The 25,999-nt window shown below is 38.5% G+C and overlaps 1 long non-coding RNA gene across 1 annotated transcript; it reads right to left on the reverse strand.

Moving 5' to 3' along the window:
- Window positions 1-5,000: 5,000 nt before the first annotated feature.
- LOC104909738 lies at window positions 5,001-12,998 on the reverse strand. The gene is made up of 3 exons (XR_004159054.1): window positions 12,872-12,998; window positions 10,246-10,318; window positions 5,001-5,502 (listed from the first exon to the last, which is right to left on the reverse strand). It is a non-coding gene; the product is annotated as an uncharacterized LOC104909738 (long non-coding RNA).
- Window positions 12,999-25,999: the final 13,001 nt, after the last annotated feature.

The following is a 25,999-nucleotide window of genomic DNA, read 5'->3' on the forward strand; positions in this document are numbered from 1 at the left end:
GGATGCCATTGGTCCTCTTGGCCACCCGGGCACACTGTCGGCTCATGTTCAGCCAAGCATCAACCAGCACTCCCAGGTCTCTTTCTTCTTCACAGTCATCTAGCCACTCATCCCCAAGCCTATAACACTGCTTGGGGTTGTTGTGGCCAAAGTGCAGGACCTGACACTTGGCTTTGTTGAACTCCATCCCATTCATCTCAGCCCAGCAAATATTTGAAGATTTAAAAAAGACCTTTCTCAGGCATGTCCCACTTCAGTTTAAGGTGTCTGTACTTCATAAGCCAAGGCAGAGAATGTTAAAATTGGTCCTGTCTTCAAAAGAGTTATATTGTAACTGTTTCTTTTTAGTATGACTGAAAACATTTAGTTCTATTCGTACACAAATTTTATGGTATTTTAGATGTATATAAATGAGAAAGGAAATAGACTATGTTTATCAAACTTAATCGCTACATTTTGGGAAAATAATTTGTGAAGATCTGTGTTTTGTAAATACCAGAAAATTCCAAATCATTTGTTAGATCCACGGGAAAGCAATCACATCACAGTGAATTAATACAACCTGAACAAAACTGCTTTGTGTTCTTATTATTCACTGTCTAGGACTGGTTTACACTTTCAGGCTCATAAGAAAGCCTAGATAAAAATTCTTTTAATGACGTTACGTTCACTTTAAAATGACAAAAATAGCTTGAGGAGATTAGATCGATAGGTAGGTAGATATACACATACATATACAGATGTACCAGAAGTTGTAATGAAATTCCCTGAAATGCTCTGCCCTCAGGTGCTTTCAGTCTCATGACAGATTTGTGAAATGGACTTTGTCATCAGTCAAGAAGAATACACAATCTAGAACTGCCATAAAATGTATGGGACAGTTTCTCCTAAGGTGCAAGGTTTATGTAAGATAACCATAAGTCTCACTCATTCTTACAGCAGTTTGAGCAAAATAACTGTGGTCATCATCTCTCATAGCTGTCAAAATCCTCTGAGCAGTCAATGATTCAGACACCCAGAGCAATTACCTACAGCAGACCAATCTTTCTGCATCTTACTTACCAAAACCACAGGAAAGTAAGAGCTTCTTCTGGTATCCTGGGAAGACAGTCAGCAACTAGAAATGAATTTACAATGCAATTGCAAAAATTGAAACCATTGAAAGGAACAAATGAGGAAAGGAAAAATAGAAGATCATTGTGACATCAATATTTTAAGCACATTGCCTTAAAACATTATCTGTAATAAAGAAAGCTAAATAAAATATGTAAGAAAAAATCTAGATGATCACTTCTGATTCCACACATCCATTTTGTGAAGTTCAGTCTTCCTTTTTGACCACATTTATCTGTGACTTCAGTATTGCATAAAGATATTCATTAACTTCTGTTGCACTTAGTCCACAAACAGACAGAGGGGACTATGTGCCCTCCACTGTATATTTAATGTATCATTTAGAAATTTAGTCACCCAAATCTTGTATAGATGCATGAATACACCACTAACCTTCTCAATTTTACATTAGAAATTGGACAGGCAATGTACACCCTAATCCATGCATGACATATTTTTTTGAAAAAGTATAACGTCCCTGATGTAGGTCAATTATTAATGAGCTTGGCTCTGAATTAGTGTGTTTCAGTTGCAGGACAGCAGGAGAGCATAGAATATCCTAGAGCACTTGAATAACTAGTCCCATTTCTAGTAGAAGAGATAAACTATCAGTCACAGTCCACTTTACTTTCTGGACTTTAAAATAAGGAAAAAGTTGTGTTTAGTGAACTTTTTCACCTAAGGGAAGTGATAAAATTCCATGGCATTACAGAAGTCTTACTAAGTTGAGTCTCCAGCTTAGGCCTGGAGAACTGATGATTTCTCTGTTCTCACTGTCTTCTCAAAGATCTTTGCTGCTCCATGGTGTGATATCTTGTCTGAATTTCTCTACCAGTCTCAGCAAGTTTCATTCTCCCAGTTCTGATGAAAACAGTGCAGACTGTGAATTTCCTCAGATTTGCTGTTTCACAGCATTTTATATTATTGTTCTGTCACTTAGGAATTTGTATCACGTCCACTGTTATGTTCATCAGAGTGCTTTTCTGTTGCCCTAGAAAATGGTTCATTTACACAGAAACTAGCTCTGGAAGGAAATTTTCTAGAATTTTACTGGAGAAGAGATTTGAAGATGTGTTCAAGAATAGACACTTTAGCTAATCTATTGAACACTCCAATAATGGAAACGATGAGATAATCCATAATTGTCTACTTCCTCTAGAGAGACGTCCTAATGCATTAATATCAGAACAGGCTATGTCTAGTTCCAGAGTCTGAGTTTTTCCATTCTAAATACTGTAAGAGATGTCCACCTCATGACACCACAGGGAAGATGCTTTCTTTAAAAATGAAGACTAAAATTTCATGAATTCAGAGTAGAACTGAAAGTTCAACTTCAGCTGCCTTTCCATTGTACCTCAGAAGAGTTGGCTTTAACAAATATTGTTGCTAGAGTTCGAAAACAGAGCAGCTCTGGCCACTGGAAAATGAGCAACATGAGAAAAAACATGTCTCATCTAAGTCTGAAAGTGTACATGTCAGATTATAATGGAACTGGGATAGGAACAGAGCTATCCAGTTTTGTTTTCACATGACTCTGTTAATTCCTTGGATTGCTTATATAAATAAATACACAGTGACTGACACACACAAGAAGTTCATATGGTCACACATCAGCAAATTTTGAGGCTTGTAATTGTCTTGCATATCACTTAGATATCATCCTAGATCTGGCAAAATGAGCAAGTGCATATCCATATTCATAATTTCCTTTCCTTCTCTTTCCAATCCAAATACAAAGAATCATCCCAATCTCCTCTATCTTGTTCCCTTTCTCTGCCAATTGTAAGGACAGTGGAAGAAATGCAACAGAGGAGACGTTGTATTCAGGATTCCTGACATGGGCAACTCAGGAGAATAGCTGACGTCCCCTAGGTTGACAGCTGCCTTTACATCAGCTGGCATTACATCACTGCGCCACACACTCATTAACCATGTGCTGTCAGGAGCAAGAAGAGAAAGAAAGGTGAAAATCATGTTTACAAACCACATGTATGATGTCTTTCAGCCCATTTGTGGTCTTTCAGTAGGTCTATTTAGTATTCTGTACATCTGTTTGGGATTTTGTTTTTTTCCATTGCATTTCCTATCCTATAAGCTACAGAATTGCCTACATGGAGGTATCCATAAATTATACTGCAGCCTCAGAGTTTCCAGTGTGTAAACAAAAGGCACAAATGCAAATGCAAGATGCTTAATTCACTGTTTATATGTGATGTTACCCAGGTGCCAGTGACATCCTTCTGACCAGCACAGAGGCACTAGGGACCAACCCAACATACATTTTTAATGTGATCAGCTGTGACAGCACATACACAGAGTAGACCTTGTGGCCTTAAAGTCATCCTTTCGAAACACTTCTAGGAGCCCCTAAGAAATGGTTTAATTAATCTTTTTTTTTTTTTTTTTTCTAGGAATGCAGCTTGTTGGGGTTTTTTTGTTATTGTTGTCTTTTTTTTTTTTAATATAAATTATGTACACTGAAAACCTGCCAATTATAGCAAATTAAGGGACTTGGCAAGTGCATCCCTTGGAGACAGATGGTAAATAACATTCAGATTCTGAGTTGAAATAGGGCTAGCGATTAACTGGTACAGGATAGAAAAGCAGTCCAAATAAATGAAATAAAAGGTCTTGATATGAATGCAAGTAGTGCAGGTTGATTTTGTGTGTGTGTGTGTGTGTGTGTGTTTGATAATGATGGCACCAAAAATATTGATGATTCATAATTAATATTCTGCATTCTCTGAGTGGCAGCAGGATTCTAGATCTTTAGCACTATTTTGCAAAACAACACTTGTTGTTTATTTTGCTTTTACAAGTCTGCAAACAACTGTCATTTCATCCTTTTTTACAAGATCTGCCAGTTAAAAAGACAATGGTGCAGGTTCACATTTAAGAGAAATTGCCTCTATGAATAGGATAGAACTACAGGCAAAAAAATTCAGAGGAAGCAGAGCTATGGTCTCCTGAGTTGTAGACTGATATAATGTAAGAATGAAACTACTCCAGGAGAGTGTATTTGTTTCCAACTTCAGCTGTAAACGAAACAGGAATGATGTCCTCAGCCTTGTCCCCTACTGACCATTTCTCCATTTCAAAACCTCAGTGCGCCTACTGTTCTGAATAAACCTCCAGTCCCTGGCACAGCAGAGATGGTACTGATCAGAAATGCATTGGCAGAGTTGCGAGATCTCTAAAAAAGAAGATCCTGCAGCACCTGCATGTGCTCTGTCTGGGAACAATTATTATTATTACTAACCTGTCACTCTCGGCGGTGCTAAAATATACCAAATCTAATTTAGTTTAAAAATGCAAAAGCACAGAGAGATCTTCTTAAGAATCCAGCCAGAGACAAAAAAAAATGACAAAGTCAAGAGTGTGTTAGTCATTTAATTCATACTCTTCTTAGGATACTAAATTCAGGAAATGACTCAATCATTGCACACAATTACAGCTATTTTCGAGCCATAAATGATGCTGTACACCAATACTTGATGCAAAAGCATACCACAATTAGTTCCTGCAAATGTTCTTGCAATAAGGCATCATATCCAAGGGAGCCTTCAATCTAATTATGGCAACGGAGTATGCCTCAGGGCACACCTCTCTATATGATTTCATTATTCTTGCAGGATGACCTGACAATGATGTCACCAGAGTGTTGCTTCATTTTGCATGCTCATAAGCACATGCTAAGAAGGTTAATTGCTTTGATACAATTTTTAAGGGTCCATTTTGTATCAGATGTTAGAAGCACAAAGAGCAGTCCAGTTATCAGCCTCTTCAATTTACTATTTGTATCCAGGAAGAAATAAAAGAAAATCAACAATATATATGACTGAAAAAAAATAAAGATATGAAGTAACAGGTGCATTTATTAAAAAAAAAAGGATTCTTATTTAAGAAAATTTGATATGACATGTAATGATTTTTCTCATAAACAGGAGGCCAGAACTTTGAAGAAAAAAATACAGACAGTAGAAACCTATAGAAATCTCTATTACTGTTCATATATATCTGATTTATGGGAAACTGAGATCCAGACACAGTTGGAGTAAAGTTCAAGAGAAAAGTCTGAACTGCATGAAAGTGCCATAACTGTTACTAGACACATTAGGGATAGAATGACAGGGATGATCTTCAGCTTTATCTCAGCTGCCATGCTGAAATTATGTATAGGAAACTGCTAATATGAGGAATCACTCACTCTTCATAAATCCCTCCAATACCCCCTCAAACACAGTAAGACAGAGCAGTAGCAGCCAGATCTTCAAATAAAGGACTCCAGCTTTCCCTTGAGAGTGGTTTCATTCAGAGCTTTGAATACATTTTTCTTCTTAGTTTTAAATCCAATCTGCAGTATGTCAGGTATATGAGATTTTCCTTATGCTAGAAAATAAATTGTAACTCAGGTAAATTATGTCATTGCATGGAAATATCAAACTGACAATAAATAAATAAATAAAAAGAATTCATGTTCAAAGCTACAGATATTTCTAAAAGTTTACTTTTTATTGTTTAAAATTTCTTCTATTTAAAAAATATATATTTCCAGAATTCTGATTAACATGTGTACTCATGATGTTTCCAATTATAAAAATCATCTTGTGAGTCAAAATTAATTCACAGAAGCTAGAAAGGATTGACTGAACTAAGAATTACAGCATTTGCTTCAAATTTGTGAATATTGCCTTGAAATATCATGGAAAAAAAAAACAGAAAAATTAAAAAGGTTTTTATAATTCATGACTCAATCATATGCAAAACCGATGACATCAAGCTGAGTGGTGCAGTTAACATGCTAAAGGGAAGGCATGTCATACAGAGGGACCTGGACAGGCTTGAGAGGTAGGCCCATGACAACCTCATGAAGTTCAACATGGCCAAGTGCAAGGTCCTGCACCCAGGTTGGAGCAACCTCAAGCACAAACAGAGGCTGGACAGAGAATGGCTTGAGAGCAACCCTCAGGTTTGCTCAGGATTTGGGGATGTCACTTGATGAAAGACTCAACATGAGCTGGTAATGTTCTCCTGCAGCCCAGAAGACCGACTGTATCCTGAGTTGAATCAAAAGCATGACCAGCAGGATGAGGGAGGTGATTCCACATCTCTACTCTGTTCACACGAGACCTCACCTGGAATTCCGCATCCAGTTGGGACCCTCAACACAAGAAGGACATGTTGGATTGGATCCAGAGGCAGGCCACACAGATGCTCAAAGGGCCGAAGCACCTCCTTTGCAGGGATAGTCTGAGAGTTGTGCTCTTCAGCCTAGAGAAGAGAAGGCTCTGCGTGGACCTTACAGCAACTATTCAGTACTTGAAGGGAGCATAAAGGAAAGCTGGAGAGGGTTTTTTTTTAAAAGGCATGCAGTGACAAGATGAAGGGAAATGGTTTTAAACTGGAAGATGGTAGATTTAGGGTAGATATTAGGAATAAATTCTTTACTACGAGAGTGGTGAGACACTGGATCAAGTTGCCCAGAGAGATTGTGGATGCCCCCACCATGGAGGTGTTCAAGGCCAGGCTGAATGTGATTTGAGAAACCTGATCTACTGGGAGATGTCTCTGCCTATAGCAGGAGGCTGGAACTAGATGATCTTAAAGGTCCCTTCCAACCCAAACATTTTGATGATTCTATGAATATTGGTAACTCTAAATTTCTGTTTCTGACATGGTGATATATCAACTTTCCTTACATGTTCAAATTAGTGTCTCTTAAGTTTTTCCACATATGATAAAAGGAAAAGATTAATGGTTTGTGCAGTGTAAACAAGTTTATCCTGCAGAAACTCCCAGTTTTGAATATGAAACATTATTCTCTTTCAAAATCTAGTTTTTAGAAACTATTTGATGAAAGAATGTTTATGGGAAAGGTAATCTCTGCAAAGTAGTTCACAAAATTAAGTGAAATGAAGAAAGCTAAAAGTAATTTGAATATTATTTGTAACGAAATTTCCACGGGGCCACAGTAAGATAATTCTGAATATTGTGTATACTTTTCTTTCATACAGGGATAAAATCTAAAGAAGTTTCATTTTGATGCCAAGTTTGATGACACCAAGCTGAGTGATGCAGCTGGCACAATAGAAAGAAGGGATATCATCTAGAGGGGCCTGGATAGGCTTGGAAAGTGGGGACATGAGAACCTAATGAAGTTTAATGAGACCAAGTGCCTCATTAAACTTCCCAGATAGAGTACAGGCACAAAGAAGAATTCATTAAGATCAGCCCTACTGACAAGGACTTGGGGGCCATGATGGGTGAAAAGTGAGTCAGCAGTATGCACTTGCAGCCTACAAGGCCAACAGTATCCTGGACTGCATCAAAAGAGGGGTGGCTAGCAAGGAGAGGGATGTGATTGTCCCCTTGGGCTCTGCCCTTCTATGTTGCCCCACATCTGCATCCAAGTTGGAGGTGCTAGCACAGAAAAAATGCAGAGCTGTTGGTGCAGGTCCAGAGGAAAAGAAAAGGCTCCAGGGAGAATTCATTGCAGCCTTCCAATATTTGAACAGAGCATACAAGCAGGATGGGGACCAACATTTTACACGATCTAATAGTGACAGGACAAGGGGGAATAGCATTAAACTGAAAGAGCAAAGATTTAGGCTAGATGTTAAGAAGAAATTCTTTATTCAGTGGTTGGTGATGCACTGGAACATGTTACCCAGAGATATTGTAGATGGAGGAACTCAAGGTCAGGTTGGATGGCAACCTAAGCAGCCTGATCTGACGAGTGACAGCTCTGCTGTCTATAATGCTGTTTCATTAACTGGGGGGTTGGGTTTTCGTTGTTGTTTTTGTTGGTTGATAAGTTTGTTGGTTGATTGGTTGGGACTTTTTGTTTGTTAAGGGAAAATATTTTCTGAGATCGGGAAATAAAAGAATGTGTCCATAAGCAGCAGAGGGATGGGGGAAGTTGTTCTTTTAAGGGAGAGAACGGGAATGTACTTGCTAGTTAAAGGCTGAAAAGGAATTCTAGTATCATAAGAACAGGTTTTTTTATGCTACTCTGTTTTGGGTTTTTGTATTTGCTCAAAGACTGGACAAATACTGAACAAATGCTGCAAAGCAACAGCTCACAGATGCATTGTTTTCTCTGCATTTACTGTTGCTTTTTAACTATCATCATGCCTCTTTTTTATTATTTTACATGAACATGATTTTTTTCTTTGCATGTGCATAGCAGTCTGAATAATGTCCACATGAATGTCCATGTTCCCACTGAAGAAAAATACTTTGTGTTCACTATTTTCTAGTCTAAAAGGTATGAGTTACCCAATAAAGAACAGCAAGAATATTATGTGACTTAAGCAACCAGTCAGAAACTAGAGAGAAGTAAACTGGATAAAATGTATTTGTAGGAACTGTGCAGCAAAGAGTTTGTATTAAAACTTGCACTATTAAATATCTGACAATGCCTATGTACAATTTCTGAATTCCAGGAAGGGTGAAATTCAAAAATTTAGTTTTCTAAATACATTCTTGGTCCAATCTTAATTAATATTTAAAGACATTCAAGCTGGAAAACATACTGTGACTAAACTTGCTTTTTAAAGGCATTTTAGCTTGATTAGTTGAGTCATGACAGTGTAACCTCCATAACAGAATTTCACTGCAGTTCTTTTCTCCTTGATCTCACAAAAAGATGATCACTGTCCTGAATAACTGGTAGTTCAGCAGGAAGATAAAGGAAAACAGCTGGCTTTAAAAAGCAGATGGGTAGATCACGTGGTAATAGTGAGAGCATAATTAACACAAGCATTATCAGTCGCAGCACACCAGCTGCCAGCAAACCTGTACACATCACTTTTATGTTGTTTTGGCTTCTTCAGAAGAATAAAAACATTTAAACAATGTTGAGATTCTCAAGAAGTCTTTTTCTGCTTAACTCAGGACTCTTGCCTAGTACTTCTCCAGCTGTGTGAACCCTGGCCCTGTCATAACATTATGTAAACTATTGATGAGCTCTCCATAAAGATACAAATCTCAGCCAGGTCTGATGATTCCTCTGAGCAGTGAGAATTAGATTAAAGCAGGAAGCCAAATAGACCAAAAGGGAAAAAATATAAGAGATGATTCCTTTGAGAGAATAATGAAAGGCACTATATCACAGCAGTGCAGAAAACAATTTCACAAGGCGTAAATTTGTGAAAGAAACTTGATAGCACTCCTTTTGTGCTTGGGCATATGTATTGGCTCTTGATCCAAATTTCAAGTGATTCCCTTTAAAATAATTTAAGACTTTCATTAAGGATCTAGATGATCCTTACTAATATTGTCCTGTTGGGTCAGGAACCTGGGAACACTTCTCAGAGATCCACAAATCCAAGTGTACTCTTCAGTCATTTCATCATCCCCTCTGGAATGACACCTAATCATGCTGCGTTCTGCTTCTCCACTGTATTACTGTTTTCCTTGAAAATGAAACCTAAGAATGATGGCCTAATATGGTACAGTCATTCTGGCCAAATGCTAGGATGATGCGAGGATCAGGATCCAAGAAAATATTGCAGTACAGACTTACTGCACAGTTCATCCTTATCCAAAAGATTCACTGGGATGCATATGGCAGGATTGACCACCGGGAAGAACAGGCAGTGACTAATTCTGATCTAAAGTCTGAGTACATTGTTTTCTTACTGTGTGTTATTCTGTTTTACAGAGGTGTGTACGCTTGTGTGCATATGTTATGTCATCTACAGGAGATAGATCGAAAAGTACCATGGCAATGTTAAGTCAATAGTCATAGAGTGTGATGTAATGTGATTGAACTAAGGCAACCCCACTGAACAACTAACCATAATGACTGGCTAGAATAATACATTTATTTAAAGCTTCTAAGATCTTTAGAAAATATCTTCTGCTGTCTGTTTTCACACATTTATTTTTTATCTTCCTGATTCAGCAGAGGGTTTTTAAGGAGATGTGTCAAAATATCTTATGACAGGCTATTTTGGTATCAGTCAAAGTGGAAGCAAGAACTTTCAGTCGCTTAACATACTATAATTAGCACTCACGTGTTTGTGAAGTTCATTCTCACTTATCTACGAAATATAAAAAACTGTGAAATAAATACTAATGAAATACTACTGAAAATAAAAATTACTGAAGAGTTTTTCCAAAACTCACCTCTCTGCTAAAACCTGATTGGCTGAAGCCAGCATTGTTTCCAGGAACAGGACAGTTTTTGTAAATCCTTTACCTAGAAAAATGTTAGAAATGTTCTGAACATGTCAACATTTTATTTCAATATTCACAAAAAGAGAATGACTCATTAGTTACAATCTATTTCTCACTTTGAAATGGTTGCAGTTTATTTAAAAAAATATATATTGTATAACACTTCATGGTTGGCCAAATCATGTGTTTTAAAATCTCTCTGTTTCTCTGAAACATAATAATAGTTTCCCTTTCTGTTTTAATAGAAATTTTCCAGTACTGATAAGAAGATGTTGATAGCTATTGCTAAGGATATCTCATATAAAGAAATAAACAAATGATTATTTTAAAATCTAGTGAGTGAGGATATATTCTGGAACAGAAATTTTCATTTACTGAATTCATTTTCACTAAGATATGACCTATTATATCCACATAGTTTATGCTGTAAATAATTAGAGCCATGAGATTTAGAGAACTAAACAAAACTACACTCTAAAAAAGTTTAAAATGAGGTGTATAACATTTATGAAAGTAGGTTTTCAGTTGCTAGTATACATGAAAGAGAATCATTTCTAAATTTCTGTCTAAAACGTGAGTGACCATTTTCTTAGATAATATGCTCTTTGTACTTTTAGAGGGGATTCTCTGACTAAAGATTTTAATACAGTTAATCAGCAATTAGTCACTAAACCATGTTTTATGACTCACCATTTCAATGAATCAAAATTTAGGCAAGAATTGAAGAATCCTGCCTAAATAATTTTTCTAATAAACATAGAGAAATATAAGAATAAAGTGAGATCACTGTGGTCACACATAGAATCAGCAATAATAACATTCACCTTGAACAAACAGTGGGTAAAATGTGCTGTACGCTACAGCTAAAGAAATTGATTGTAACTGTTCAGAAGCACTGAAACCTCACTAATGTTTATAGATATGTAAAAGGTGAGTGTCAGGAGAATGGAGCTAAGCTCTTCTCAGTGACATCCAATGATAGGACAAGGGGCAATGGGTGCAAGCTGGAGCATAGGAGGTTCCACATAAATATGAGAAAAAAGATTTCTTCACAGTAAGGGTGAGAGAACACCAGAACAGTCTGCCCAGAGAGGTTGTGCAGTCTCCTTCTCTGGAGACATTCAAAATCTGCCTGTACACATTCCTGTGTGATCTGGCCTAGATGTTCCTGTTCCATCAGGGTGATTGGACTAGATGATCTTTTCAGGTCACTTCCAATTCCTGTCATTTTGTGATTCTGTGAAAGTATATACCCAGTGTTAGCTTATACTTAAATGTCAGTTCTCTGGCAATTTTTTATATCTGTTTTTGTTTACTACTCCTCTCTCCAAAATAATCTCAAGGAAAGTCTGAACAGTCAGCCATAAAATGCAAATTTTTACTGAAGAAAACGGAAAGGTACATTCTGAACTACTTTGTTATTTCTTCTTCCTCCTCTCAACTGATAGCAAACACAGCAAAAATATTCAATGTATATAAGGATTTAATTTTCAAGCATGTTCATTTGCAAGTGTCCAGTTTGATCTCTTTCTGGTTTTACATGGCCACCTTTTGATGATGCAAATGCATCCCATTTTTGTAAGTGAAATTCAGTATAAATTCTTTAGGTTTGTTTTCAAAAATATTTAGTTTGTGATAGGCATGAGCTAACTGAACAACTACTTTTCAGAAATAACTCTACTTATAAGAGAGGAAAGATCTTCCTGAGCTACAAAAAATACCAGAGTATATAGGAGACAATGATTAAACCTGTATTAGTTACACTGTAGTTTATTTCATCATTAAAGTTGCACCTTACAGAACTCTTATGCCATAGCATTCAGGTTGTGACAAATATCTTACATGTATCTGAGTATCATATAAAATATCCTTCTTTTCACAGAAGGCGGCCTTTAAAAGAGCACTTTGTAGGCTTTGTAGACATTTCAGAGTTAAGAAAAGATTATAGTTGCAGTAGAGCCCCAAAATGCAGCTCAATATTTATGTATATACGCTGGTATTCCAGGGGTATATTTTTTTTAATGATGATAATGGTGATAATAAACAATAGAAAGAAAACATAATTCTAGTTCTGACTGGGATCTAAATACACTAAGCAATTCACAGGGCTGTATGTCCTTGCATTTAACAAGGTTTTCTGCAGTACATTCTGAAAATAAAGAGTTGTATGTAATGGGAGTGGAGAATTTAGCTTGTATTTTGATTCGATTTCGCAGCAAGATAACAAGAAAACTTTTTCTGTGGTTGATGCTTCAACTTATTTCAAGGCATTTCCTTATCTTTCACTCCCTGTTTTCCCACATTAACATTCAGTATGCCACTGGCCTATTATTAGATTGTATAAGCATGCACTGCAGACATATTCACCAGTGCAACTGCACATATGGCTGCCACTCCATGTTCTGCACTCAAGGATGGAGTCTTGCAGAAAACGTTTCTGTCCTCAGACTTCCACTGGCCAATGTGATATCTTTCCAAGATCAGAGACCCTTGCTAGTACCTCCAGGGGCATGGTTGGGCCTATACACATGCTGGCTCCATGAATATTTAACAGAGAAATGGAAAAGAGACTTACTGGTGATCCATCTGTTAAGCTGCTGGAGCTGTACCAGGGACCCATGGATTGGCTGCAGACTTCTTCCATAACACTGCCAAGGTTCAATAGAGAATTTAAGGCATTCAGTTGATCCACTGCCTAAAGCTGGCTACTGAGAAAAAGACAGACAAAACACATAGCTGGTGGCAGCAGATTTACCACTGAATAAAGCCAAAGCGATCTTTGACATAATCATCTGTGCCTAATAATAAAAAGTAACCTTAAGCTATTATTTTTGGTTGAATTTAGGATGTTTCTGCTCTATTTAAAGTAGCTAACGTACGTTTCTTCCCATCTGATTTTAGCAAACACAAGTACTACACTAGCATGCCAAATACAATCCCATGGATTTCTTGGCTTCTAGAACTCTCTTCCATATACAATAATGCATGATAGTAACAGTATTCTGGGAAGAGAGCATGGGATAAGAAGAAGAGCACCACAGATCAGTGTATTCTGTAATCCTCTGTCATCTAGTGGAAAATGTTTCTTAGTGATTATCAGGATTTCTAATAAATTATTGACGGCACATAGAGAAAGTTTAGTTGGTCTCTTGGAGGGCATAACAATTCCTTGAAGTTTCAGGACAGCAGCTAAATTTCCTCTCTCCTTTTCATGATTTTTAGATTTTGTTTTCACCCTTTAAATCTGAAATTATCTTATGCTTTAGAAGTCAAGCAAACCACATACTTAGTTTTTAAACAAGTTCAACTATTTTAAAAGAAAGGTTAAAATCAAAACTGTTGGTTGTTGGTGATGCAACAGTTTTCATTTTAGGTTGGATATACCTGCATTTTCCTTTTTTGTCCTTGTCTTCTCCTCCCAGTTCACTGCTCTCCGTGGGAGTGAAGACTGGAATGAATCTCAAAAGGTTTGCTCTTTTACAAAATTCTTAGCTTGCTTAAATAAAATTATTCACAAATTAAGTTAGTGACATGATATAAACTGGATATCAGCAAATGTGGGAGAAGCTTTCTTCAGCTCAATGACCTATAGGCATTTTTAAACTCTGTAAGACCAAAATAGAATCCTGTCTATGTGTGGAAAAAAAAAAGACCGTAATTGGCAGCATCATCTTAGCTCTGTTGTTTAAAACCATGTCTAAACACAATAAAATGCCCAGTGCAGTAAAGTCCTTAAGTGCCATTAAAAACACAGAGCAGTTAGTAAAACTAAGACTGTGGTTTGATGGCATCATAAATCTGTATTGAGGTCTCCAATTTACTAGTGTGGCAGTGTGATATACAACTCTGCTCTGATTGAAACTGTGTAAAATTTACCCAGACTTTCTGACTGTCTGCTTCCATACAGTTAGATTTTTTCGGTAAAGGGGTCCATGCCAAAGTTTTCCTGGATTTTATCATTTGATCAAGTCCTGATATTACTGCTCTACATCTTCAAAAGATGCCACCAGCCTGCTCTATACACGATCTCAGAGCTTCCAATTTGGTGTATTTCCATTCTTTCTTGCTCACTCCAACTCATCCTCTTCTGAACATGGATTCCTGATTGTCAACGGTTTACGGGCTGGTTCGGCCCGGTTCCGTGACTAGAAGGGCGGAGGGATCCGCGGATCCGCGCCCCCGGAAAAAAAAAAATAAAGGGACCCCGAAATAATTGAAAACAGTGGCAACAATCTGAGGTAAAACAAAGTAATTTACTAAATATGGTATCAACAGAATTTTATAAGGAGAGAGAATGTGAAATTGATGGTGGATTGGCCTTACCACAACGCTGAGATGAGAAGCGCAGGCAGAGAAGCGCAGGCGAGAAGCGCAGGCAGAGAAGCGCAAGCGAAGCAGACGCAGGCAGAGAAGCGCAAGCGAAGCAGCGCAGGCAGAGAAGAGAGAGCATCAGGTGACCTTGCCGGGAGTTATATCTCCTCGCTGACCGCAAAGCCCCCTGGGGAAACGTAGCTGCTCTTCTCCGCTGGACAGGCACCCGGAACTTGAGCATCAGCAGTCAAAACCCCAGTGCATTGCATGATGTTATGATGTGGAATACCGATAATGAAAAATCATGAAACCATGACACTGATCCAGTTAGATTCTGATCCAGTAAGAAGTTAGAACTTCATTACTCAACAGCTGGCACAAATCACACTTGAGTATGTACATTCCATGGCTATACTTTTGACAGCTGGGTGATTTTGGGATTCATACAAGAACTGCTGGCCCTGTCAGCAGAGATCTAGCAATGAACTCTGGGAAATGATCTGCCATTCCCTTCAGAAGCTTCCGTGTAGGCTCCAAGGCAGTCTGGAGCAGGGTTGAGCAAGACCAAGCAAGAAACCTCAAACAAATCCAAAAAATACACAATCTGATACAGCAAGCTTACCTTATCTCTAGCAGGAAACACTGTATATGTAAGGAAGACCCTTAACACAAGTTCTTTCCAGACAAGAAAGAGAGACATCCTAAAAATCATGACAAAGTTATTCAAAGAATGATCTTTCATCATTAACTATTACCAGAATCAAGCAATTAATCTGTTTGTCACAAACTAGAAAATTATGTCTTCCTTAAAGTCAGGAAACTAATTTTCTGACAATGTAATTAGGACCTGAAAGCTTGGCCAAAAGACTGACTCTTCTATGCTTATATTAGTTTCAGGTGGGATGAAATAACTCCAACTCCTACAACAGTTTCTCCAGCATCCTGGAGATGTGTCCTGGAGATGGGTCCTGGATAATAATTATGACATATATATATATATATGCATAAAAGTATAGAACAGGTGATGCATAAGCAATTGCTCACCACCCTCCCTTCAAAATTCCTTTCATTTGATGTCATATGGTGTGAAACACATCTTTGGGCAGTTTTAGATGGCTGTCCTAATTCTATTCCCTCCCAGCTCCTCAGGTCCTTTACTGCAAATGGCCTTGGCTCTGTACAATACTGCCTAGCAGTAACTATGATCATCTGTGTGATATCAACATTGTTTTTTCCAAGTACCAAAACATAGCATCATACCAGACACTCAAACAATTTCATCTCAGTTGAAAGTGGGAGCTGCAAGTCACTCATTTGCACTAGTCCCACTTTGTTTGTTTGAGCCTACCTCATATCATAGGTTCTCAATAGAGGGATCCTACAGTTTGGATGTGAAGTCACTCCATTCCATATATGGAGTTTACACAAAAAATACATACATTTTTTATTCTAAGGGCATCTACACATCTACAAAAAATCTCAATGAGAGTTCATTACAGATAGGAATTCATTTAATGAAATAAGGGCAGTCTGTATACACATTTTCCCTCCTGAATAATTACCAATTATATGTTTTATCTCAGGAACATTGGTACAAAACCAAACTGCAGTTCAAAACATTGATACAGTATCCACCAGATGGTCCCTAATGTATGAAGTTTCTTTCTTGATCCTTTTAGGTTACTTTTTCTGAACACAAGTGCATCATTTGCCTCAGTCACTACACACAATAACAGTATCAAGCAATACTTATGTAGATTTCTTCAGATCATGAATAAAATAAGTTTCATCACTATGACTGGTCATGGTCATTGCACAGACTAGCACAAACAGAGAAGCTTTGAAAGAGAGCATCATCCACTTTTTCACAAATTTTACAATCCAGCTTAAGCTAAACAGATACTTTTTTCTATCATCAGCTAGATTTGAGATAGTGTAAGTAACTCATGTCCAAGCAGAAATCTAAGATGCACAAGGTGAATTACATGCTGCACATTTTTGTTGACTGCAAGGTATCAGATCGTATGCCTAATTTTTGGTGATCACAATCAAAACAGTATGAATGGACAGTATGAAACATATTTCAGAGATTCAGAGAGTTCTAAAGCCTCTAAAGAAGTCCATATCTAAAGAAGCCCATATCCAGAAGCCAGTCTTCTAATGCAGCAAATATCAGCCATGTGCACATTGATTGTTGTGCAGTAATTATCAGGATTTTCAGATGGGATCCTGTTGCTTGAACTACATAATCTTGAAGTTCTCTTCTAACACAAGCCATTCAATGATTCTATAACATTCTGGTTAGTTTAGGTTGCCTCTGCTCCACACACAAAGTTAGGGATTCCTAATGCTTCCACTTATGCAACTTTGTGTGTGAAATGATCCTCAGAAATCTTTCTATTCAGAGGCACTGCGTCTTGCTAACGCCATTTGCTGCTTACATAGAGCCTGAGATCCCCAAATAAGCTGATAACTCTTCCAGCCACTTCCAGAATAGTCCTCCTAACACCCAAAGCAATAACTGCATAAAATTTATCTTAGGAGCCTTCCCACAAGACTACAGAAAAACCTGAGTTAACTGCAGGCGTATCCCACAGGATGTTGAAAGTATGCCTTATGAGACTGTTACTATGAGTAAGTAACTTTCTGGGCCATTTATGAAGGTAGATGCAACCATAGTAGATCTTTGATTGCTGCTTGATAGTCAAAACCTGCTATAAGGTTTGTCCCTGGAATGGGCTGCCCAGGGAGATGGTGAAGTCACTGTCCCTGGAGGTGTTCAAGAAACATGAGGATGTGGCACTGGGTGACATGGTTTACGGGGGCATGGAGGTGATGGATTGATTGCTGAGCTAGATGATCTTAGTAGTTTTTTCCAACCTTAATTATGCTATTAAGTTTCTCCATCTAGAGACTCAATTAGACAAATAAAACTAGTAAAACATGTAAGATAAGACATTTAATAATGGGAAGCATGTGAAGTCAAGATTGGAATTAATAACTGTCAAAAACGATTCAGAGTTATTCTAATATCACAGAATCACAGAATTGTAGGGATTGGAAGGGACCTCTAGAGATCATTGAGACCAACCCCGCTGCCAAAGCAGGTTCCCTACACCAGGTCGCACAGGTAGGCGTCCAGGCGAGACTTGAATATCTCCAGAGAAGGAGACTCCACAACCTCCCTGGGCAGCCTGTTCCAGTGCTCCGTCACCCTCACCATAAAGAAGTTCTTACGCACATTCATGCAAAACTTCCTATGCTGCAGTTTATGTCCATTTCCCCTCGTCCTGTCTCCACGTACCACTGAAAAGAGACTGGCCTCACCACTATGGCCGCCACACCTCAGATATTTATAAATCTGGATCAGGTCCCCTCTCAGTCATCTTTTCTCAAGGCTAAACAGACCCAGTTCACTCAGCCTTTCTTCATAGGGGAGATGCTCCAGGCCCTTCACCATCTTTGTGGCCCTCCGCTGGACTCTTTCCAAGAGATCTCTGTCTTTTTTGTACTGGGGAGCGCAGAACTGGACACAGTACTCCAGATGAGGCCTTACCAGGGCAGAATAGAGGCAGAATTGCTGGCCATGCTCTTTTTAATGCACCCCAGAATGCCACTGGCCTTTTTGGCCACGAGGGCACACTGCTGGCTCATGGCCAACCTGTCGTCCACCAGGACGCCCAGGTCCCTCTCTGCAGAGCTCCTCTCCATCAGCTCATCCCCCAGCCTGTATTGGTGCATGCAATTATTCCTCCCTAGGTGTAAGACCCTACACTTGCTTTTGTTGAACCTCATCCAGTTTCTTATTGCCCAGCTCTCCAGCCTGTCCAGGTCTCACTGAATGGCAGCACAGCCTTCAGGCGTGTCAGCCAATCCTCCCAACTTCGTATCATCAGCAAACTTGCTGAGGGTGGCCACTATCCCCTCATCAAGGTCATTGAAGAAGATGTTGAACAAGACCGGACCCAGCACAGACCCCTGGGGGACACCACTGGTTACAGGTCTCCAGCCAGACTCTGCACCACCAACAACGACCCTCTGTGCTCTGCCAGTCAGCCAGTTCTCAACCCACCTCACTGTCCACTCATCTATCCCACACTTCCTCAGCTTTGTTATAAAGATGTCGTGGGAGATAGTATCAAATGCCTTTCTAAAAAATATATCAGTCACCATTACATGAGACTTACAGATTTGACCCCATGATTAAAATCAGTGCTTGTAGCTTTGCAGAAAGAAACTCTAAGGAAGAGATATTACTGTTTATATCCTTAGTTGAAAAGAAGGAATTTATGCAGCTACATACACAATGTTTAATGTTTCCGCTGAAAATTAAAACATGAGCGTAGCATGTAGCACTGTGGCGGAATCTGATCACTGTAATCTAAATACATCTTCTAAACAGCTATTCCTGTGTGAGGGCTGCATGCAAAAGCAGCCACAATAAAAAGGATGATGCACAACATATAACTTTTTGCTTATTTAAAAATATGTTGTTCCTTTCACAATGAAGTCATAACTCTGTATGCCCCTGATGCTCTCTTTTAATACTTACAGCCTTTTCCATCATCCTAAACCATCATCTTTCACTTAGTGCTCTTCTTATTTCTCCTGCTGAACATGAATGATTATGCAGCTTGTCTGGCTGAGAGCTATGTTGTACTGATGCTTCTCAGTACATGTGTGTTGACTGGCCGGTGACATACTCTTTCTCAGAACGGATGAAGGACTGAATTCAAAGAGGATTTCTCTCCAGTTTGGGAGGTTTCTAGAGTGTATCACAGAAGATAACTTCCTGTCACAGCTGGTAAGAAAGCTTAATATGGAGGTGCCCTGCTAGACCTGCTGTTCACAAACAGAGAAAGATTGTCTTACACAGAGTGACCACTAAGTGATAGAGTTCTTGAATCTTGGTGAAGTCAGGAGCGCGGCCAGGAAAACTATTACCTTGGACTTCTCGTGGGCAGACTTTGAACTGTTCAGGACATAGGCAGGGATGGTCCCTTGGGATACAGTCCTGAAGTGTAAAGGGGTCCAGGAAGGCTGGACACTCCTCAAGAAGAAAGCCTTAAAGGCACAGAAGCATGCTATCCCCCTGTGTCACAAGATGAGATGTCATATTCCAGTAGAAATGGCTAGTGTTGGACAATCTGTCCAGAGAGGCAACTATGAACCTTTAGACAAAGTTTTTGGATAAAGTATCCTTGACAGTTTCTATTGTCATGAATATTAGGACTCCCAGCGGACAAGACAATATATCTTTTTTGCATGTGCTCTAGAAGACAAAGATATACTTTAATAACAAAATATGTCAATCCAGTGATGGAAAACAAAGTATAATAGGGACAGTAAGTCAGTAGGACATAGGAAGTAGGGACTTATGTGTTTGTTTGTTTTGGTTTTGGTTGTTTGGAGGGCTCTTTCTTTTGCAAAGCAGGCAAGAGTAAGGAAATAGCAGAGCTCCACGGGAAGTTTTTGCCATCATTCCCATCACAATTACTTCCCCACACACAAACAGACCCAGAACACCTCCCCACAAAATTCAGCCTTCTGAAGTTACAAAGAATATTTCAGAGCTCTGGGGAAGCAGGAGTCAATTGAGTTCAGTGGACAGGGATTTGTTTTGTAAGCTTGCTTTCCCTAGCCTGTGCCAGGCTTCCTTTGAACTGCTGGTGGCATCCAACTCAGTCTTTGCCTGCCCCACCCCAACAGACAAATCAGACTTCCTTATTTCCATAAGCCTCTTGCTTGTAGTTAACTTATTTTGAACATGTGAGCCCATCACAAAACCATGATATAAATTACCACAAATTTTAATGATGTTAAATTGATTCCCCATTTTCATCAGCATCTCCAATGGTTCTTAAAATCATAAATAAACTTTTTAAGACAGATGTGTTTTCAGAAGGAGCTGCTGCAGTGAAAGATAAAAAGTTCTGATCTTTGCCCTTGTTTCTTATTTTTACTTCCAAACTTTATGAAGAAACCCTGAGGTGATGACAAGGAAAATATTCATTCGTTTTGTTGCTTGGAGGAGGAAGGGAACATAAGGAATGAAAGGGATCTTTGTAAGGCAAAACTGTAAGCCAGATGAAGACATGAGATTATATTGGGAAAATTTATCAACTGTTGTTTCTTTGACAAATGTTTTCTATGTGAAGTAGTGCATTTGATGAAAAGCCTAAAAACCTGATTGAATATCAGAGTAACTAATCTATCAAATACATTATTTTATGAAAAATGACAATTTATTGACTAATGTTTGGCTTCTGTTAATCAGATCTTGAACACTTAGTCAAGATAAACTCCCTTGAGACTAAATCCTGAACTTTAACTTGAGCCAAAGTTTGCTCCACACCAAAGTACACTGTTATTCAACACAGTCAAAATGATGCCATTCACATAATGAGAAATGCATTGGAGATGAATCTATGCATTTGAGATTCTTGACTTCTTGTCATGAGGAATATGTTTCAGTGATCATTCTAAATATGCAACATTTTCTTCCAAATATCTCCAAAGTTCTCTCCTGTCCTCTGCAGATAATTGTACGAAATAGAGCAGTCAAACTACTTGAAAATACTAATTATAAGCAAGGTAACCATCATCAAGCATTTGGCCATAAAGATTCCAGTGGCATACAAGAGATGTTTAGACCAGGAAAAGGACAAAGGAGATAAGTAGAGTAAGCCAGAACTTTATCTGGCATAGATATAATTATCATAAAAACAATTCATCATTTTGTGTATGGATTTAATCAACAGTGTACTGCATTTATCACTGAAATAGCCCAGGGTTTTAATATTGCTAACATTATTGCTGACCTTTCCAGACTATCACATATTAGTTCTAGTCAGCTTTCCATTGTGATCGTACAGGATTTGCAGCATTAAAGAGAAATATTTCCTTCCTGCTACTGATCTTCATTTGACTTGATCAAAGAGAAGAATATGGAGAAAACATATGCACATTTGAGTACAGGAAACTGAGAAGTGAATGTCGGGAAACAAAATGCCAATGAAACTTTCCACGAGCTTATAAAGTATTAGATATTTTCTTGGCTTGTATTTTGTCACCTAACACTCTGCTCCATTCCATTTAATGAACAGTGTTAATTTTTACAGCTCCAGACAGTGCTAAGGAAAATGTGCTGTATAAAACAGTAGGTGTTATCATGCAAATCATGTGAAAAGAAAAACAAATTTGAAACTATTTCCAAAACTGCTACCATTTAAAGATCTGAAGAAATCTCACATTGATGTCTGAATCAGAAGTAATATTTACTGTTTTACTTACTTAACCTGTATCTAAAGAATACCATGTTATACTCTGAACATAGTTGCATATTGAGTTGAACACTTCTTCACTCAAATTACTTCAGAAAATAAGACTTACACTATTTGATTGTACATGTAAGTTCTTTACTGTGTTCTCATAGTAAGTACATAGTACATCTTTTTCTTAAGTTCTTTATTGGTGAGGTGCTGGAACAGACTGCCCAGAGAGGCTGTGGATGTCCCATCCCTAGAGGTGTTCAAGGCCAGGTTGGATGAGCAACCTGATCTAGTATTAAATGTGGAGGTTGGTGGTCCTGTATGTGGCAGGGGAGTTGGAGATTCATGATCCTTGAGGACCCCTCCAACCCTGGTCATTCTGTGATTCACTAACACTTCAGAATACTTGCCTCTGTCCTAAGCATCCTTCTCCTTTGTGTGAATGACACCATTTAGATTTACTTATCTCGTTACTTCTAAGTGATACATTGTCATTTGGAAGGAATGAAAGGACAGTAGACATCCCATGAAACTTGATATTCAATGCGGATTACATCTGAGATGTTTCTTACATGTGAATCCTTTTTCTCCCAGTCCAAACTTTATATCCATTGCAGGGAGTCAGAAGAAAACTACTGATGTTAACTGCATTTGGGAAGAGAATTTTACACAAAGCAACTCTTGCTATAAGAGATAAAAGAATAATCTGATCAGATGGAAATCAGGGAATAAGAGCAAAAGAAATGACTAGTTGAAGATATTTTGATGACCTGATGGAATGTGGAAGTAGCTTCTCCTAATAAGAATAATGTGCCTAAAATTACCAGAAAAAAGCCATAAATTTTGCATGGGCTGTAAGGCTAAATGCAGAAGCAAGTGAGATTTCAATGCTTAGGTTAAAATACTCTCTTTGCTCTTATTTCCTGTTCTTCTCTTATCTTTTTCTCCTTTCTCCAGTTCTGTCTTTAAGTTCTTTGAAGCTTGGTGGGAAAGCACCAGTAACATCTGTAATCTGGACCAAAGATGACCTGTATTACACATGCTCACAGGGACTGATCAGCCTCAAAACAGTGCCCTCCCTGTCACAGCCAGTCTACAGCACTCCATAGTGAACCATAATACCTACCAAGAAGGGTAATAAAGAGGCTATCCCTAATGCAGACCCCTGCATTCCAGAATGCCTACCTATTGTCACACTGTGGGCCATAGGAAACAGAGGTTTCAACGTACACTTTGTAAGCAAGGAAGAAAGCAGAGCTGGCAGCCTGAGTCTCTCTGCACTTGTGCATTTGTTGGTGTCCAACTCATCTTGAGATAAGCTGAGATAAGCATCAGACATTGCAAGAAACTGCTGTCTCTCATTTCTCTTAGTAGGTTTCTGAACCAGAAGGGCACCTAATTCACACACCTGCACTATAATCCACACAATTTTTACATGAAAAATAGGCACTGAGATGAAAATGAGTTTTAAGCCAGATTCACTGTAGGTGGCTATGTAGGAAAAAGTATATGTAACGAAGACAGGTAATATATAGATATGCATACATACATTCATAGATCGCTCTTTTTAAGAAGAAACATAAGTTTTCTTTGTACTCTCTTTGCTCTCTTGCACAAACTTCCAAGTAAAGATAACACTAATACAGTGAATCTCCTTCTCTGGAGATGTTCAAGACCTGCCTGGACACCTACTTGTGCGACCTGGTGTAGGGAACCTGCTTTGGCAGAGGGATTGGACTCGATGATCTCTGGAGGTCCCTTCCAACCCCTACAATTCTGTGATTCTGTGAAAATAAGTATTTGGATACTAAGCAAGGTACATCTTAATGGACACATTATTTTAATATCTAGCACTTGAGCATTACCACTTGCTAATCTGACTTAGGAAGAACCTGATCATTTCTTGTGAAGCCTCAGAAGAGTGACTAGAACTTTATACCTCTTAATATGTGCTCTGTGTGCAGTTTATCCAGCACACAGCAAGAAACAGGCCATGATCCTCTCAGTCTGGCCACCATCATTGTTTCCACAGTGATGGTCTGATCATGACATCTGCTCTATAACAGACTTGCCTGCAATAGGTGATGCTGAACTCCTTCCATACAATGCCTATTACCCTGAGCTCAAAGCAAAATCCTGAAAATGAGAATAACATCCATTTGCTCACAATTTAAGGATAATCTCAGAGGTCAGTTTGGTGTTTTGTATAATCATCTTGTGCTTTGTATGACCAGTTGCTCTCCCTGGTCTCTCTGCTCCTTGCAAGTTCATATTCACTGATCTTGGATCAACTCTTCTAGAACACAGTTTTCAGAGCACTGTGTGCCTTGGATGACATTTTCAGAAGAACAAGAGAAACTTTTGTTTTGGGCTGTGCGCATATCTGGATGTCAACACAGAACACAGAAAAGTGATCTGCCTCCCTAAATAGATAAGGCCCAAGACCAGTTCTCAAATATTGGCTCTGAAGTGCTTAAAACATTTTTGAGAAGTATAATTAGGTGCTTTTATAAAACGCAATTTATTCAATTGCTTGGCTCCTAAGACAGGTCATCTGCCTTCCATACAGAGAAAGTTTGGCACTCAGTAGTAGCTGGAAAAGACAGAAGGATGCCAGCAGCATCCTTCCTTGCGTATTTAAATTACAGTTTCCTATAGGAGACAGGAAAGATTAGGGGTCTGTGTCTCATATCATTTACCCTGACACAGAAATACAAGGCAATATTTTGGGAAACAGCGTGAAAAAGTATCCATCACAAAAGATAAAAGACTATCATTTCGAAAACTGCCTCTTTCCTCAGAGAGGGGAGCCTTGTGATGGAAGCACTCTGTTGTTGAGGAAAAAGGACGCACATGTACATAAACATATTCCACATAGTCCACAATGCACCACTTCTCTTCTAAATATAGAGCATGCTATCAGCACTGCTGTATATATCAGCAGCTGAGTGGCTGCTCAACACCATGTTTATCTAATGGACCATAATAGACAGAGTGAAAGAACACAATAGACAGTGAGCTGTGCAAGCATGTTCTGAGCTAGTAAAAGTCTCTTCTCTTTTCCAAATTGGGAAAGGAGGGGGTAAGGGCATTACACAAGACAGATCACATGGCTGTCCAGCAGTCACTGAACTGCAGCATAAAGGCCTTGTTTAGATAAATAATGAGTCCTTTACTTTATTCTTAGAAATGGAAGTCTCTAGAGCTGAAACACAATGTCCCACAACTGCTTCTGGCATCTGTTTTTCAGAGAGGACTGGGCCATTTTTACAAAAGTCTGCTCTGTTTTAGAGAGAATTCATCTCTTCCCATTAGTAAGTCCCAGCCACTCATAAACAGTAGCAAGGCAATGAGTAAAGGGTTTCAACATAGTGTTTTGGAAATAAGGTAGTCGATCTGAGGCAAATCATGTGTCTTCCTGGGCCTCTTCCAAGTATTCTACAAAGTGTTCTAGGAAAGGTATACAAAGCAGAGGGGAAAATATTATCTGCTGAAAAGTCTGCGTCATAAGAGATATAGTTCTCCATTTTTAAAACTTCAAAAATGAGCACTTTTTTTAGAATTTAACCTCATTATTTGCTGTGTTCAGGAAATCAAAATAAAGCAGATGATGCATTTGCAACGTTCATGCAAAAGCTGAAGATTTCTTTATAACCTATGTGTTTAAGGTGTATGATCCATACAAGACTTCACTAGTCATAAGATAATCACAGCAGTTTGAGATTTTTCTCTCTTGCCTCTTGAATGCAAGAAGGAAAGAGGAAAGAAAATAAGGATTGTTTACTCCTAAAGCCTACCTCATTTTCTGCTGAAATACTATTTTGGAGAAGCTCCAGCACTGTGAATAGTTTATCCATCAAATTATCCTTTTTTTCCTAGCTATGACTTATTATCAAATGGCTCACAAATGCTATTAATCCAGTGTTTATTTGACATTGGGTTTTGTTTAAAAAGCACTCCAGTCAGTGTTAGTTCATGACCTGATCATGACAGATTTCACTAGACATTTCTGAGGCCTGTGCAGGTGTTGAGTTCATATCTGAAGTGTCTAACCTGAGCCGCCCAAAAAAGAGAAGTTCACCTCATTGTTTGATAAATGGACGGTCTCTCATTATCAAAGA

The sequence above is a fragment of the Meleagris gallopavo genome, chromosome 2 (assembly GCF_000146605.3).
Source record: "Meleagris gallopavo isolate NT-WF06-2002-E0010 breed Aviagen turkey brand Nicholas breeding stock chromosome 2, Turkey_5.1, whole genome shotgun sequence".
In the NCBI taxonomy this organism is placed as follows: Eukaryota; Metazoa; Chordata; class Aves; order Galliformes; family Phasianidae; genus Meleagris; species Meleagris gallopavo.